At 49.0% G+C, this 15,066-nt stretch overlaps 1 protein-coding gene across 4 annotated transcripts in view; it reads right to left on the bottom strand.

Moving 5' to 3' along the window:
* The window catches only part of FBLN2 (fibulin 2), a 109,774-nt gene extending 100,461 nt beyond the window's left edge, over positions 1-9,313 (bottom strand). The window contains exon 1 of one of the 4 annotated variants that reach the window (XM_065686901.1): positions 9,210-9,313. The gene's annotated coding sequence lies outside the window, so the exon portion shown is untranslated. Of the gene's footprint in view, positions 1-140; positions 343-767; positions 1,142-9,209 lie in introns of those variants that run through there. The other 3 variants (XM_065686897.1, XM_065686900.1, XM_065686898.1) reach the window with 3 other exon arrangements.
* Between the last annotated feature and the right edge of the window lie 5,753 nt (positions 9,314-15,066).

Below are 15,066 nucleotides of genomic sequence, written 5' to 3'. Positions count from 1 at the left end.
CCTCCACCCAGGGTGTTGTTTGCAGTAAAGCAGCAGCCCTGAAACATCTACAGCAACTTTTCTGCTTTGACAATTTGCCACTTTCAGAACAACAGAAACCTGAAAGGAGAAAGCGCAGAGGAGCAGCGTTAAGGAAATACCCGCGTGTCCTAGTACCAGGGAAAGGGCTGTGGGTCGTGTCCCCCGCACCGACGGGGTGCAGCCGGCTCCGCTCCGCCCGGGACCGGGATGTTCCGCTGCGCTCCGCGGCCGCGCCGCCTCCGCCGCTGCACTCACCGCGCCGCGCGGCTCCGCTCGGCTCCGCGGGGGAAGGGGCAAGCGGACCCCGGGAGCCAGAGGGAGGGGCCGGAAAGCCGCGGCGGGGCTGCCCGGGCGCGGGGGGTTTGTCTAACCTGACACCGGCGCCGCCGGCCCGCTCCGCTCCGCTCCGCTCCCAGCGCCCGCAGCCCGGCGAGCGCGAAGCGGGGCCAGCGCGGCCGGACAATGAGCGGGGCCGTTGAGCAGCGCTCACGTGAAGGGGGAGAAGCCGCAACCCGTTCCCCGGGGCTTGCCACTGAAAAGCAAACACCGCCACAAAACAACAGGGGGAGGGGGGCGAGGGCAGAGCCCCGCGCCCGCCGTGGGGCACAGCCGCCTCGCCTCCGGAGTCCGCCCAGGTTCACCCGCCCAGGCCACCAAAAGAGGCTTCAAAACTCTGCTCAGAAGAGCTTTCCGGTTTCTTTTCATCCCACCGCTGCTTACCGAGGTTTAAGCAGCCCCAAACTTACCGCGCTGCAAGCCACCATGGAAGCGTTTGGTGATTTCGATCCTAATCTTTACCTCGAAAGGGTCCAGTTGTCATATTTCTATGACAATAGAGACTGTTCATAAAAACCCATCCTGGTACAAATTAGAGACATGTCCCTGGGAAGAAAAAAGTCACTGGCAACACTATGTCATCGAGAAAACATCCCTCAGAGGGTCGTAAGTATAGCCGGGTGCCTTCTCCTCCAGGCAGCAGGACGTGCTTGCAGGCAGAGGGAGCGTGGCCCGCCCTGGGTGGGGAGCTCTGGGACCTCACTTGGGACACCCTTATAGCCTGGCTGCAGGGCCAGCCCTGAAGCTCTGCAGCAAGACCCTAGGGCAGGGAGCACAGAGAGACCCAGCCGGGCTGGTTTCACGCTGCAGAGCTCCTCCTTCTTCTCAGGCATTTAGTTACGGGAGGAAGGGGCTGACCAAACACCCCCGGTGTGTCCAGGCCGCATTGCTTGTCCTGCTCTGGCCAGGCCTGCATGGGAAGCACCAAAGCATGGAGCTCAGTGCCCCACCAAGGCTGCCTATTCAGACCTCAGCACAACAGCTCTGCACTGACCCTGCCCCAACCCAGGCAACGTGAACACCAGCCTGGAGCAACGGGCTGGCGAAGGTAGCACAGCATCCGTGGTCGGGCTGCTGGCTTTGTCTTTCCTTGCAAGCAAGGGGTGGAGCAGCATCTACTCCTGCAGTCAGAGATGGTGGCTCCCTGCAGTGCTGGGTCAGCTTCTCCTATCACTGCCACTCTGGGGAAAGGTTCCTTGTCATGCCCTCCTCCTTCAGTACTCTCCTCTTTATAGCACACACAGCCCAGCCCTGCCTGTGACAGGAAAAACACAATATTATCAAAGGAAGTTTTGGGCTGCCCCTAGCTCCCATTCACAGGCAAGTCTGAAATCTGCACAGACACAATGTGCATACAATTAGGGAGAAGTAGCAGTGGAAGAGTTTCCATTTGTGAACGCTGCGGTATCCTGTCTTTGACACAGCCAAAGCTTGGGAAAGTGGGACTATTTTATTTTGTGATGTTGCAGCATGTGTGAGGACAGGGGTTGCTGCGGATTGCTGCTGGACGCCCTCAGGGCTTGACCAGCTTTACAAAATCATTGTGTAACTTTAGCCAGAGAGAAAAATGCTTTTTACTGTGAGGGGAAACAATCAACCCTCAAAAACTGATCCTACACAGTCCTGGATTTTATCCACAGGACAAAAAGCACAGAAAGAGCAGAGAACTCTGATTTCTCTTTGCCTCTGCAAAGGTGCAACATGAGCACTGCTGCTCTGAAGGTGGCATCTACAGTCTCCTTAAAACACCTACTGACAGCCCTTGAGTGCCACTTGCTGTCACCTGCTGCACCATGAGGGGCCAGAAAGCAGCTGGGCCCACAGTAATGCCTCAGTCAAGCTTGGACTTGGCTTTGTGGCTGAGCTGGGAGCGAGCCCACGTCCCACAGCTCCATACCCTGGAGTCTGAGTCACACATGTTTGGGGGAGACCAGGAGAGACCAATGGAGTCACCTCCAGCACTGGGATAGAACAAAAATGGGAACTACAGGAGACTCCCAGAATCACTCCAGCAGTTTCTGGCCTCAGCAAGACAAGAGTCTCTAAGTAGGGGCAAAGTCTCTCAGAACAATTGATGCACATTGAAAATACTCAAGAACCTTTCAGGCACATAAATCCATCCTCAGATCTAAGTGGCGGTGCAAGCTGCCCCAGCTACATTAGACCTTTAGCATGGGTTTCCTCTCCCTGAAGAACTGCGCCCACCATTTTTACCCCACTAACACAACCAACACAGGCAGAGGAAACGGAGATCCCAATATCCAGACCTGTTAAAGACTGGTTTACAATCCTTTTCACCACTTGTACAACAGCATTTCCAATGTCCTTGCTATGGCCAGAGTTGCATGTAGAGCAATGAGGGGGACTTCAGGAGGAAACACCACAGACTCCGTGTTTGTTGGTGCGCCTTTAGGAGAGGTGTGGCGAAGTCATGCTCAGGGTGTCAGTCTTGTGTCCAGCAGCTGATGATTGAGCCGAAGGAGAGCAATGGCACTGTAGGGTGGGTAACTATGACATGGGGAGCAGACTCTACCCTGCTCTGCCATTAATCTCCTCACATACCACTGGGGCAAACCAATTCATCCCTCTACATGCCAGCGTAAAAACAGCAGTGATGGATGCAATACAGCCCCAGAGGACCTTGCTGTAGAGCACGGAAACTTCTCACCACAGCAGAGCAAAATGGCTGTGAAGCACCTGCCAGCTCAGCTCTGCTGCACCTCAACACACCACCACTCACCCGCATAAAGCCAGGAAGCCCTAAACCTAAATGGACAGTTGGAGTCGTATGCTGGTGGCCTGTCCTTAGGCAGTGCGTTCACTGCCCAAGTGAAAACATGGCTCAGAAACAGGGAATTTTTTAACATCAGCTCACTTACAACATTTTGCTTTGATTTCAAGTGACACTGAAGAACTAATACATCTAGGATTTAATAAAGTGAGGCTAAATGGAAATATCATCCATCATACCTTGAAAGAAAGAAAACTGACAACATTATCTGGGGCCTGAAAGGATAAGGCAGGTCATACGAACCCAGACAAAGATACAAAGCAGCCATCACCAGTGGTATGATTAGCACATACACGCTGAGGGACTAGCTTTGGAAAGCAAAACTAACTCTAGAAGTCTGATTTAAGGAGGGGAAATGTTCTATTGGACTTGTATTCAGCCATTTTTTGCATCTCCAGCACTGCTGAAACTGAGCTCTGCACTGGGCACCAAAGGGGAGAGGGGTAGCACTGTCTCCTTCCAAGAGACAGGCAGGAAACCAGAACATTTAGAGAAGACTCTGTACGTGGTGTGATTAATCCTAGAGAACTTGACCCACTTAGAATCAACCGGAGCTTTCCCAAATAAAAGCCCCAAAGAAGTGGAACCTAATTAGGGAAGAAAAGATGAGACTTTTTAGAATTCCAGACTTAACACAAAAAAAAGTCTTTAATGTTTTCCTAAGCAACCAGTTCCTAATTGCAAATCAGTGGGAAGCACATCCCAGTGTCCTCTGCCCCTTGTTTTTCCTGCCACTGTCAATTGTAGGAACTCTTTTGTCACATCTCTTCCATGACTCTCTCTTCCACATGGCTACAGCATTCCCACTTTAAAGCAGTGCTACTCTGGTTGAATAACCACAGAGCAGAACAATTGTCAACTGCAGGCAGGCTCCAGCTGAAACATTTCCTCCCATGTCCTCATCCAGCCACAGTTTTTCAGGCTTTGGGAAGATGTCACAGCAGCAGAAGACAATGCCTACATGGCTGGGCTGGGCAGTGTTCCTTTGACTGAAGTGTACAGGTGAGAAGCATAAGACACGTACAGCTCACACAGGAAGAGCTTTTAGCAGATACTGCTGCTTTGAAATGCCACAGTCTAACACATTTCAAATGGGACAAAAATGGCACAGTTTATAGACTAGCCCAGTCCAAACACATCAGTTGCAATGTATGTCTACTCTGAACCCAGTGGAGAAAAGCTCATGCTGCTCTGGAGACTTCTGCTCACCAGGACTCACAAAGGTGTGCTGTGAATAGCACAGTTGCATCAGCTTACAAGAGAATGTTCCTGCAGCACTGGATGAATGCAGCAGGAGAATTACCTAGTTGGGCAGTTTAGGAGTTAAACAGCATCACAATTTCCTTATCATTAGAGTGTTTTTCAGCAGGTACATGGTCAAATTCAATAGTCTGCTGTACCCATCCAGTGCCCTTGGACGAAGTAAAGTCATACATATGAAGCAGAGGAAAGCATAGTTCTTTAAGCAAGGAGCAAGTATGCCTGACAGCAACTTTAATGTTTTAACTTAATTTACTTAATGTACTAACAAACCAAGAGCACTTTTAAGCAGCATTTGATAAGGTGTTCTTTCAGATTCTGACATTCTACTGCAAGTGTCTGATCAAAGGGCTCTTCCAGAAGAAGAACCTGACTTGAAACTACTCCTTGTTCTCACGCTCTTTCACCTTTCTTTTTCCATCGCACAATGGAAAGAACGGCTCTCAAATCAGCACTCTCATGCCAGCAAATGTAACCTTGTTGATGAACTTTCAGACTGCAAAGGCTACTGAAACAAACCCTCTGCCAAGGAGAGCTCTTCCTTTACCCCACAGTTACAGAAATGGGTACTACATGCCCTCTTCCAGGCCTTGTTACCTTCATTTTTGTCACACACAGTTCCCAAGAAACCCCAGCAGAGCACATCCAACACACCTTAGTTTGAACTGATTCCTGGTTATGCAGTAGTGGCTCAAACCCGACATCCACACAGATGTGCAGTGGGCAGGCAGAGTTGTATTTCCCCCCAGTGACCCCTCTTGGCATCTCCCATTTCCTCCTGGCTATCTCAGTTCCTCTCAAAGAATCTCCTATACCCGAATATTTTGCGGGTGAGGAAGTTGAGGGTGCAATTGAAACAACGAGTTTCTTTCTACTGCTTTATTTTTTGAAAGATTTAAGCATTGACCTTGAAAGTTTTCAAAAACCAGATGAAGCTCTAGCTCTTCTCATGATGGAGGAGCCAGCTAATGCACACTGTTCAGATTTGCTGCAGCAAACAGCATGCAGGTTGTAAACTAAACACCATGGATATCGCAGATAAGAGTAACCATCAGCACACTGCATCATGCAAAGCTACCCTCGAAGTAATGCTTCACATCGTGATTCTGAAACATGCTCCTAATTTGGAAGGGGCAAGAGTATTGAAATGTCATTTCAGCAGAACATTACAAATATTTCAGGTTGCCAGCTAGGACCTAGACCCCACAGGCTTTTTCTGCGTGGGCTCTTTTCATGTGGGTTTTCCACACATACAGCTCTGCTAACGTCAGCAGGGTTCTCTGTGGGTGCAGAGATCTGTCAGCGCTGCCCCAGCCTTGCTGGATATAGCAATAGGTAGGATGCAGGAGAGCAGCCAGTGTGAAAGTCAGGATGGCTACAGGTTACAAGAAGAAAGTAAGTAAGGGGAAGCCTGGCAGCCGGGCCTGAGCAGGGCTGAAATGCCCTGTGGAGCTGCGCGCACTCTGTGTGGCTGTTCTTGTAAAGAGCCGCTTCAGTTTTCAAAGTCTGGAATCCTCTTATAGTTTTGTCCCCTGTTTGTGCATGGAACAAATTAATGTCACAAGACAGTAATTTGTCTGGAGAGGACATACTGACAAGGCAAATAGGTGGCATTGCCCAGAGCTATTCAGAGCTAAAGAGGAATTAAGGATTAGGGTATCTCCTGAAGAACACTGACTGAGCAACTGGCAGGTGGTAAAACAAGGAGAGGGCCTACAGCAAAGGGAACAGGAGGCAGCAAAGGACCCCTGTTTGGTAACATGGGACCATTGCTTCGCCAGGGCTAGGCAGGATCTCAGAATGGGTCAGGGGCACAGGGTGCTCCCGGGGTGCTCAGAGCAGCTGCTGAGAGGCACACAGTGAGGAAGCTGGGCAGCACCCATGGGCCAGGGGTGAGAAGGGATGAAGCTTCTCATGGAAGCTTCATGGAGAAGTGGACGGGCATGCAGCCAGCCCCAGGCAGCTTGGCTAGGTAACTTCAACCTCTCTCTTCACTTTGTGTGGGGTTGTTATTTAATCCCTTGCCCTTTCAATGCAAGCGAGGACTTGACAGGTTGCTAACCTGAAGCTGATTATATCTTCTGTCATTCCTTTACTCAGATACATAGTTTACGTCCCTCCCAACTGCTGAATTTTGCCTGCTCCTCTTCTACTGCCAGAAGCTCTTCTCTTTCTGGAAGCCTTTCTGCTTCCAGCAATGTAGTGGCTCATATTCGCATGAGCACCTCAAAATTAACAGTTCTTGCATTTGCTTCCAAGGTGAGCCCATATCCATCTCATGCTGTAGTATCCTGTAGCTATCAGAAGGAGCTGGTGCTGGAGTCAGCATCTTTGCTCATATACACCCTGCAGGCACCATAGAACACCCCAAACCCAGTGTACGTGTGTTCACCAGGGCACAGACAGCACCACAGGCTCACGATTCTGCACTCATATTTCTGCTCTTGGAAAACCTGGGTTTCACTCCCATATCCATAACATTAACTCTGTGTGATTTTCACATATCCCAGCCTACGCAGGATTCCCTTTCTTTCCTTTCCAAACTCTAAATTAGTTTTGTAAAGGTTTCATTCTCATCTAGATGCCAATGGAAAGCTCATCATCCCCATAACACACTTCCCAAAATGGGAAGATTGTGTCTTCCCAAAGCAAGATATGATTTCCATCTGATCTTTCTGTGTTTCACTGCATGGGAAGCACCATTTCTCAAGTTCCTGCTTGGCCATCTGGCTTGCCCACTGCCTTTTCCCACTCCCTGAGGTAACAGAAAACTACTATAAACATACAACTCTTCAAACCCACTAGAATCATAAATAAGACTACCTCTGTCTCATCTCTGCTCACGAACACAGAAGAAAACACTGTTTAAGCCTTCCACAGAGCCCCTCTATTCTCCAGCAGGATCTCAAATCCCAGCGGCACTTTACATCCCCTTGTTAACCGAAGCTGTGGCTTTGTTTCTTCTGCCCCAGCACTGCTCAGTCCCCACATACAACTCACACAGAGACATTTGTTCTAACCAGCACCTGGATTGTTGTGAGGACTCTGGTGTAACCCCAGCTGTAGTAACACACAAGACTAAGGCAGAAACCACCACTACTGATGAGAGGTTTCCAGCTCAACCCAGTGCCAGTGAGTGCTGGTCACTGGCAATAACCTGTGCACTTGGGAGGTACACAATGGTCCCCTTTGATAAAGAAGCTCATAAGCCCCTAGAATTACTTGACACACATCATTGTTTTCTTCTGGTGGATGTCTCAAATAGAGATGTTTGCACTGAGGTCAAGAATGCAGGGTCTGAGCCCTAGTAACATCCTGCATGCATAACAAATACCTACTATACAAATAAACCACCTGAACGGCTGTTTCCCCAGATGACCGAAGTTACCTTGTTCACAAGTTGCTGTTTGATGCTGCCTGCTATCCCGAAGGAGCGTGACAGGCAATTCTTTGCCAAAATACCTTTTGGTAGCTATTACAAGCCATTATGGTTAGAGCATTTGGGAAGCTGCCCGAGCCTGAGTGTGGGCTCAGCCATGAGGCGGGCAGAGCTGTGCCACATTGCCTTATTCTGCCCTTCAGTAACACACCATCATGGGGAAAACATAGCACAGACTGCTGGTTTTACCAATAAACCTGTCTCTCGATCCCACCAGGCAAGGGTGACCACCACCAGAATAATCTTTTTCCATTTTCTTTCCTCAAAGCTATTCTCTAGTAAAAGCATCATCCTCAGGCTTTCATCCCCTTTTCTACAGAAAACCAGCCTTATGCTAGAATAAACCACGTAGGTTAGAAATCAACTTACTGTTATTTAGTATGCAATTGTCATGACTGATTTCCTTGTCTTAAAATGCAAATGGTCCAAAGAAACAAAAAAAAAATCATGCTTTAACTGCTGTGGGGAAAGGGGTGACCATCACCAACTGCTGGCAGACCATACCTCTCTTTCAGGCAGGAATAAGGCCTCATATTAGAAGCTTCCCAAATTGGGTGAGGGGTGGAGCTAATAAAAACTTGAATCAGCCTAGAGACCTGACGATTAAATGTTGGAAAGCTGAAGGCCATGTGAGCCAGTTAGTACTGACTTTCTACTGTGATGGATCTCTAACAACATGTGAAAGTTATCATCTAGTGAGGCAAAACATCCCTGTTGTTGGGCAGCACAGACACACAGCTAGCCAAGTTCTTAGCAAAAGCATCTCATGAGCCCCACAGGGACTATTTGGGGATGTCATCCTGCACAAATATATCTAGTTCACACAAAATCATTTCAATTGAGAGTTAAAAAGTGGTCCCAATGTTACCTCCTCTGGAAAATCCAACTGCAAAATTTCCTTTTATTTTTTTTCCACTGCAGCTTTGGAGCTTGGTCCATGCAATAGGCATCCACATACAGCACATACTTCTTTGCTGAATTTATGGGTGCTGTTGCATAGGAAAGTAACAAGGCTGCAATACTGTGTAGCCCTGGTTAGTTCATACTCAAAGGCCAACTCACTATTGCTTTGGATGCGCTTCTCCTGTTACTACTGAAGGGAATAGATGACCCACACAGTCATAGAGCAGACAGCAGCAACGCCCCTTTCACAGCTGTCTCCAGTTTCTTTCTCTCCTGAAATCTGGCTGGGTGTTTTCTTCCAGACTCGGAGCACAGATGTAAACTATTTAGGAATATCCCTATAGCCCTGTTTCTCCTTAGTAATGCCTGAGAGAACGAAAAATGTGGCCCGTTAGTTTTATAACCATCAGAAAGCAAAAACAAACAATCAGGAACCCCCCTTTCCAGCGTGGGTCTGACCTGCAGCAGCCTGGGCTGTTCTCGACACAGCACGCTCTGTGGGGAAGGGTTGCTCTGCAGAAGTGCTGGAGCAGGTCCCACGCCGGTGGTCTCCAGTGTAAGCCATGAACCTTCGCAGGGGAAAGAGAGGGTCGCAGGGGAAAGGTTGGTTGTTGGGTGGGTTTGCTGTTGTTGAGATGGGAGAACTAGGGTTACCAGAGCACTGTGGCAGCTGCTCATCAGAAAGGCCCCGCTGAACCTGTGCTACCTGCTCACCTCCGGGTTTCCTGGAACAGTTACAGCTGGGCTACACTCTGCCCTCGCACAGGGGGAGAGGGGAAAAGTGGTTCCATCCGTGCCACCAGAGCAGGAAGGAGGGTCTGATTCTCCTCCCAGTTTTAAACACATGCCAGGCTTGAGGAGGAGGAGATGCTGCATGGCTGCCAAAGCCCTGTTCAACACGGTCAGCCCTTGGAGACAGGGCTCCTCCTGCCCCCGCACCTCTGCAGGGGCCGGACCCGTGTCTGTGCGGGTGCTGACCAGGACGTGCCTTGGCCCAGGGGCAGGGGCAGGGCATGTAGGTAAGAGAGGGAACATGGAGAAGCGCAGCTTACAGCCCCTGAGGAGGAGCCTCAGACCACGGCGGAGGGTTTCGGGCCAGGGAAAGGGGACGGGCAGGTGGACAGCGTCCCAAGGCGAAGGGGCTTCACTTACAGCCCCTGCTGTGTGAAACACATGAACGGCCATGGGGACAGCGCGGCCGGGCAGCCGCAGCTCCCCCCCGCCTCCCAGCGCTCACCTCTGCCCCGGCATCTTCGGAGCAGCGCGGGGGCTTCCGCTCCTCACGGCTCCCCCGCGGAGCTCGCCTTTTCCGCTGCCTTTGCGCGGTGTCCATGGCGGGGCTGCACGGTCGCTGAGAGGAGAGGCCCCGCGCAGACATGGCCGGTTCCGGCCGCTTCACGGAGCCGGAGGCGCCTCTGAGGAGCAGCAGTAGTAAGGGTTACAGTGGTACATGGCCATGAGGAAAAGAGTGTTAGAACCGGCCCCGGGATGCCCAGGAGAGAGCAGGGAGGTGGTTTGGGGGTTTGTTTGTGGCAGTCCTGGTTTGATCAGCAATAAATTCATTAATTTTCCCTCAGACCCACACTGCTCGCCCAGAAACAGGAAAAGACGCCAAAGATTTCCCTCTGAAGCGTTGTCTGCATAAAGATAGCTGGAAATTGTTGCTGCAAGTAAACACCTCGTCCCGTTTACGGCAGGAGCAGCTGGTCTCCTCCATGGCCAGCACCCGCCAGCTGCCCTTCCAGCTGAGGGCAGCCCGCCGGCCGGCTCCCCGCTGCGGAGTGGCACCCCGAGGTGCTGCGTGCCCGTGTGCTTCACCCTGTGTCTGACAGCCGAGCCGCCGTGCCAGGGCAGCGCCTGGGACACCCTCTGGAGCCGAGCCCTGCGGCAGAGCACGTCCCGTTTGCAGCCACGGTCCCCAGCAGGCCTTTCAGCGGCCCCACGCGAGGCCCGGAAGGGCTACATTGAGGCGCGCTGTTATTTAAGCAAAAAGGTAATCAGCTCACTTCTTAACGAGACGTGTCTGTGCGCAAAGCGCTGCGCGGGGAGCGCGTGTGGGCTCGAGGAGTGGGTGAGAGCTGTGAACACAGTCAAGTTTGTCCGTAGTTACCAGGAGTCTGCTCGAGATGTAAATGCATCCTTAGTACCAAGAGCTTAAAATGGTGTGGAGGCCTGAGCTCATAGAATCATAGAATCATAGAATAGTTCGTGTTGGAAAGGACCTCAAGATCATCCAGTTCCAACCCCCTGCCATGGGCAGGGACACCTCACACTAAACCATCCCACTCAAGGCTTCATCCAACCTGGCCTTGAGCACTGCTGGGGATGGAGCACTCACAGCCTCCCTGGGCAACCCATTCCAGTGCCTCACCACCCTCACAGGAAAGAATTTCCTCCTTAGATCCAACCTAAACTTCCCCTGTTTAAGTTTTAACCCGTTACCCCTTGTCCTGTCACTGCAGTCCCTGACGAAGAGTCCCTCCCCAGCATCCCTACAGCCCCCCTTCAGGTACTGGAAGGCTGCTCTGAGGTCTCCACGCAGCCTTCTCTTCTCCAGGCTGAACAGCCCCAACTTCCTCAGTCTGTCTTCATACGGGAGGTGCTCCAGTCCCTGATCATCCTTGTGGCCTCCTCTGGACTTGTTCCAGCAGTTCCATGTCCTTTTTATGTTGAGGACACCAGAACTGCACACAATGCTCCAGGTGAGGTCTCACAAGAGCAGAGCAGAGGGGCAGGATCACCTCCTTTGCCCTGCTGGTCACGCTCCTTTTGATGCAGCCCAGGATACGGTTGGTTTCTGGGCTGCGAGCGCACACTGAAGCCAGCTCATGTTCATTTTCCCATTGACCAGCACCCCCAAGTCCTTCTCCACAGGGCTGCTCTGAATCTCTTCTCTGCCCAACCTGTAGCTGTGCCTGGGATTGCTCCGACCCAGGTGTAGGACCTTGCACTTGTCATGGTTGAACTTCATAAGGTTGGCATCAGCCCACCTTTCATGTTGTCTTTTCATTTTACGTTCAAATGCTAAAGCAATGTTTTGGCTGATGCAAGACACTGCTGAAAAAGGGAGAGAGAATGTCTTTTATCTCCTACTTTGTTGTTCTGTGGCCTCAACAAAGTATCTAATGGAAACCATCTTGATATAATAATAATAATAAAGTTTGTTTTCCAAACAAAGCTGTGTTTGGCCATAGTAATGTAAATTCGCAGTTCTCCTTCACCCTTCACAGATGAGGAGAGAAAAAGATTCAAAGATCTCCCCAAAGGAGAGATTTAATTGTAAAACAAAGCACTAAGTATGACATTTAGCTGAGGCTGTAAAGGCTGCAGTAATTAAAACAGGCTAAAACATATGGTGCACAACATGAGAGTCGTTAGTGTGATCTCCCAAACCAAACTTTTATAGTTACTGAGAAGAAACAGGAAAATACAGCTATTCTCCTCAATCCTGAATCACAAAAGAAGCCTTTGCTTTAGTCCTGGTGAATCAGGAATGGCACTCCCATTTTAATTCAGTTAATCCAGAGGAGAGGTATTTCCTTTCATCTGCTAAGCAAGATATGAGCTGCAGTTGTGATCTACTAATGCATTTACAATCTGATATGAGGGAAGGAAATTGTCATTAGTGGCTTGTAAATAGTTGGTTACTGTTACAAGCTGATGCCAGCGCATGACCATGCCGTGCTTCAGCTGGGCAAGTGTCAGATAATCAACACTTCAGTTACACTCAGTGCCCCTCTCTAGTCACAAAAGCTAGGTTATATTTCAGTGATGTTGTAGATGTAACATGGACCACAACAAAGCTTTTATCAGCAGGCTCTTTGACAGGCTTCTAGTTGGAGATGTTGCAATGCTGTCAAATCCCAGAACAGCGGACCTGGAGATAGAAACAAAACAAAACCAAGCCCACAACAATAACAACTTGTGTAATCAGATAATTTATAGGAGCTGAAAGCCAAATCCTTAGCTGGTGTAAATTAGCACATATACACTCACTTTCTCCATGCTGGGCTTAGTTCTCATTTTTTCATAGTTTTTAAGCTCTACCTTCCCACTTCAAGGTGCAAAGGGAAAGACTGTAAACTTAGAGCTAGCAGTCTGAAACTGTTTGGTGAAAATCTATGCTTGTTTAAAACCCATAAATGTCTTTTCCAAACGTTTACATCTTTTGCTGCTGTGCTTCAATTGGGTACACGCAGCTTGGAAAAGTGTTCATTTTGTTTAGATGAGCTCTTAGGCAGAAGCTCTTCCCTGTGAGGGTGCTGAGGCGCTGGCACAGGGTGCCCAGAGAAGCTGTGGCTGCCCCAGCCCTGGCAGTGCTCAAGGCCAGGTTGGACACACAGGGGCTTGGAGCAAGCTGCTCCAGTGGAAGGGGTCCCTGCCCGTGGCAGGGGTTGGAGCTGGAGGAGCTTTAAGGTCCCTTCCAACACAAACCAGGCTGGGATTCTGGGATTCTATGACTGGCAAAGTGTTCATTTTTGACAGTATGTCAATACCTGCTAATTACTTGAGCCTTCCATCTGAGAGTGCACTATGAATTAAACTCAAAGTGATGAATATTCACAGGTTTTTTTGCTCTCAGGAAGATAGTCCAAAAGGAAGCCAAGGAAAAGGGTATATTTCTTCTTCCTGCTCCCTGAAATGGCAGCCAGAAAAATAAGAATATCAGCAAAAGGCAAAAATATGTATATGAAAAGGAAAGTAGCTAAGAAAATACATCTGACTGCCATTGAGTCAAACATTTAGTATCACACACTTGCCTGTATGAGCCAGTATATTACATGTACACTATGCTACATAAAGTGTATCACAAGAAGACTATCTGATGCTAGGCTCATTCTAGCTCCCAGTGCAATCCCTGGGTGTCACTGGGGAAGATGGCATCCATTACCCAAGCATGTGAGTACAGCATTGACCAAGAATCCTCTTCCTCAGCTAAGCAGCCCCCACCACATAGAGTTTCCTCCCTGACCTCCTTTTGAATTGGCTCTAAATTCACAGTCACTTTGCACCCAGGGGCACATGCTGTAATAACCACACTCAGGACAACAGCAAGCCCTGGCCTCACATCTCAGTAGGCAGAAGGGCTGGTCCATCCCACACTAATTGAGCCAGTATCTCCATCGATTCAAACTGGCACTTGCAAAGGGAAAGAGAGAAATTTTGGCATACTTTCCCTGGAGGGTAACCTGAATCTCATAGCCTTCTGCCTGCAGTAGATATAAGAGATAATTTGCCCAATTAAATGACATGACTGACCAGGAAAGATGGGCTGACCTGTCAGACCTGCAAAGCAATAAATGTCCGGACAGCAGCTCCTAGAAGAGCAAGTGCATAGCAACAAGTAGCCCAAACCTTTAGCAAAGGAAGGAAAATTCTTCCCTGAGATACACATTTCCTGAAAAAGTAATATCTAGCTCATAAAAGCTGGTAGATTTTATTATCTTTCCTTCCTTTTCTTCTTCTGTATATGTAACATGGAAACAAAACAGAAGGAAGAGGATAATTTCTCTGATATTAAACTTCTTTCTGACTGAGACTGTTTCTGGATTCCACAAACCTGACAGTTGTGGTTTCATCCCAGTTGGAAATGGTGTGGCTCACTTTTTTGGGAGACAGGATCTCAGATTAATTTGTGCAGATTGGGATACAAATTACTTTCAGGCTCAGCTTCCACCACGATGACAAGTCTTGTTTGTGACTCCCCAACTGTCTGCAGTCTCCAGTAATTGTAGCAGTCTGTAGGTATTCTCTCAAGTTGGGTTTGCTTCATTCATTTGAGAAAGAGCTCAAAGGCAAAAATACATTCTCTTCTACCAGATGCCTTATTTAGATGTGATTTACATAAGGGAAAAGAAGTGTGAGAAATATCAATATTTGCATTTTAAACATGATTCCAGGATGTCAGTCATGGTTCATTCATCTGCTTTTTGGCTCTTCAATAGATTTAGCTCACTTTTATTTGCCTACACAAGCATATGGGTCTCATTAGCTTAATGATGTGCTTATTTATTCTTCATCCTTGCTGGCAGTTTTTAGCTGCAGTGGGGGTTTAGGTGAACTACGTTGATATTCAGTATCGCCCTTATCATAACTAACCTGATTGGTAACTTATTGATCCTGGCTAGATACCCAAGGAAACCACGTGATGATCATCTTGGACTTCCTCTTTTTAGGTAAGATGAGGTACCTTTCTGCTAAGCAGAGGCTTTTGATCAGGAAGGCCATCAAGGAATTCTTTCCTGAAGCTCATTCAGGACTCATAGCCTCCAGGCATTCATGTTCCAAGTAGGCTGTCTTGGGTCCAGTGCTGCCA

This window comes from Lathamus discolor, chromosome 7, assembly GCF_037157495.1.
Source record: "Lathamus discolor isolate bLatDis1 chromosome 7, bLatDis1.hap1, whole genome shotgun sequence".
NCBI classification, from domain to species: domain Eukaryota; kingdom Metazoa; phylum Chordata; class Aves; order Psittaciformes; family Psittacidae; genus Lathamus; species Lathamus discolor.
This window is presented reverse-complemented; position numbering and strand designations above follow the sequence as displayed.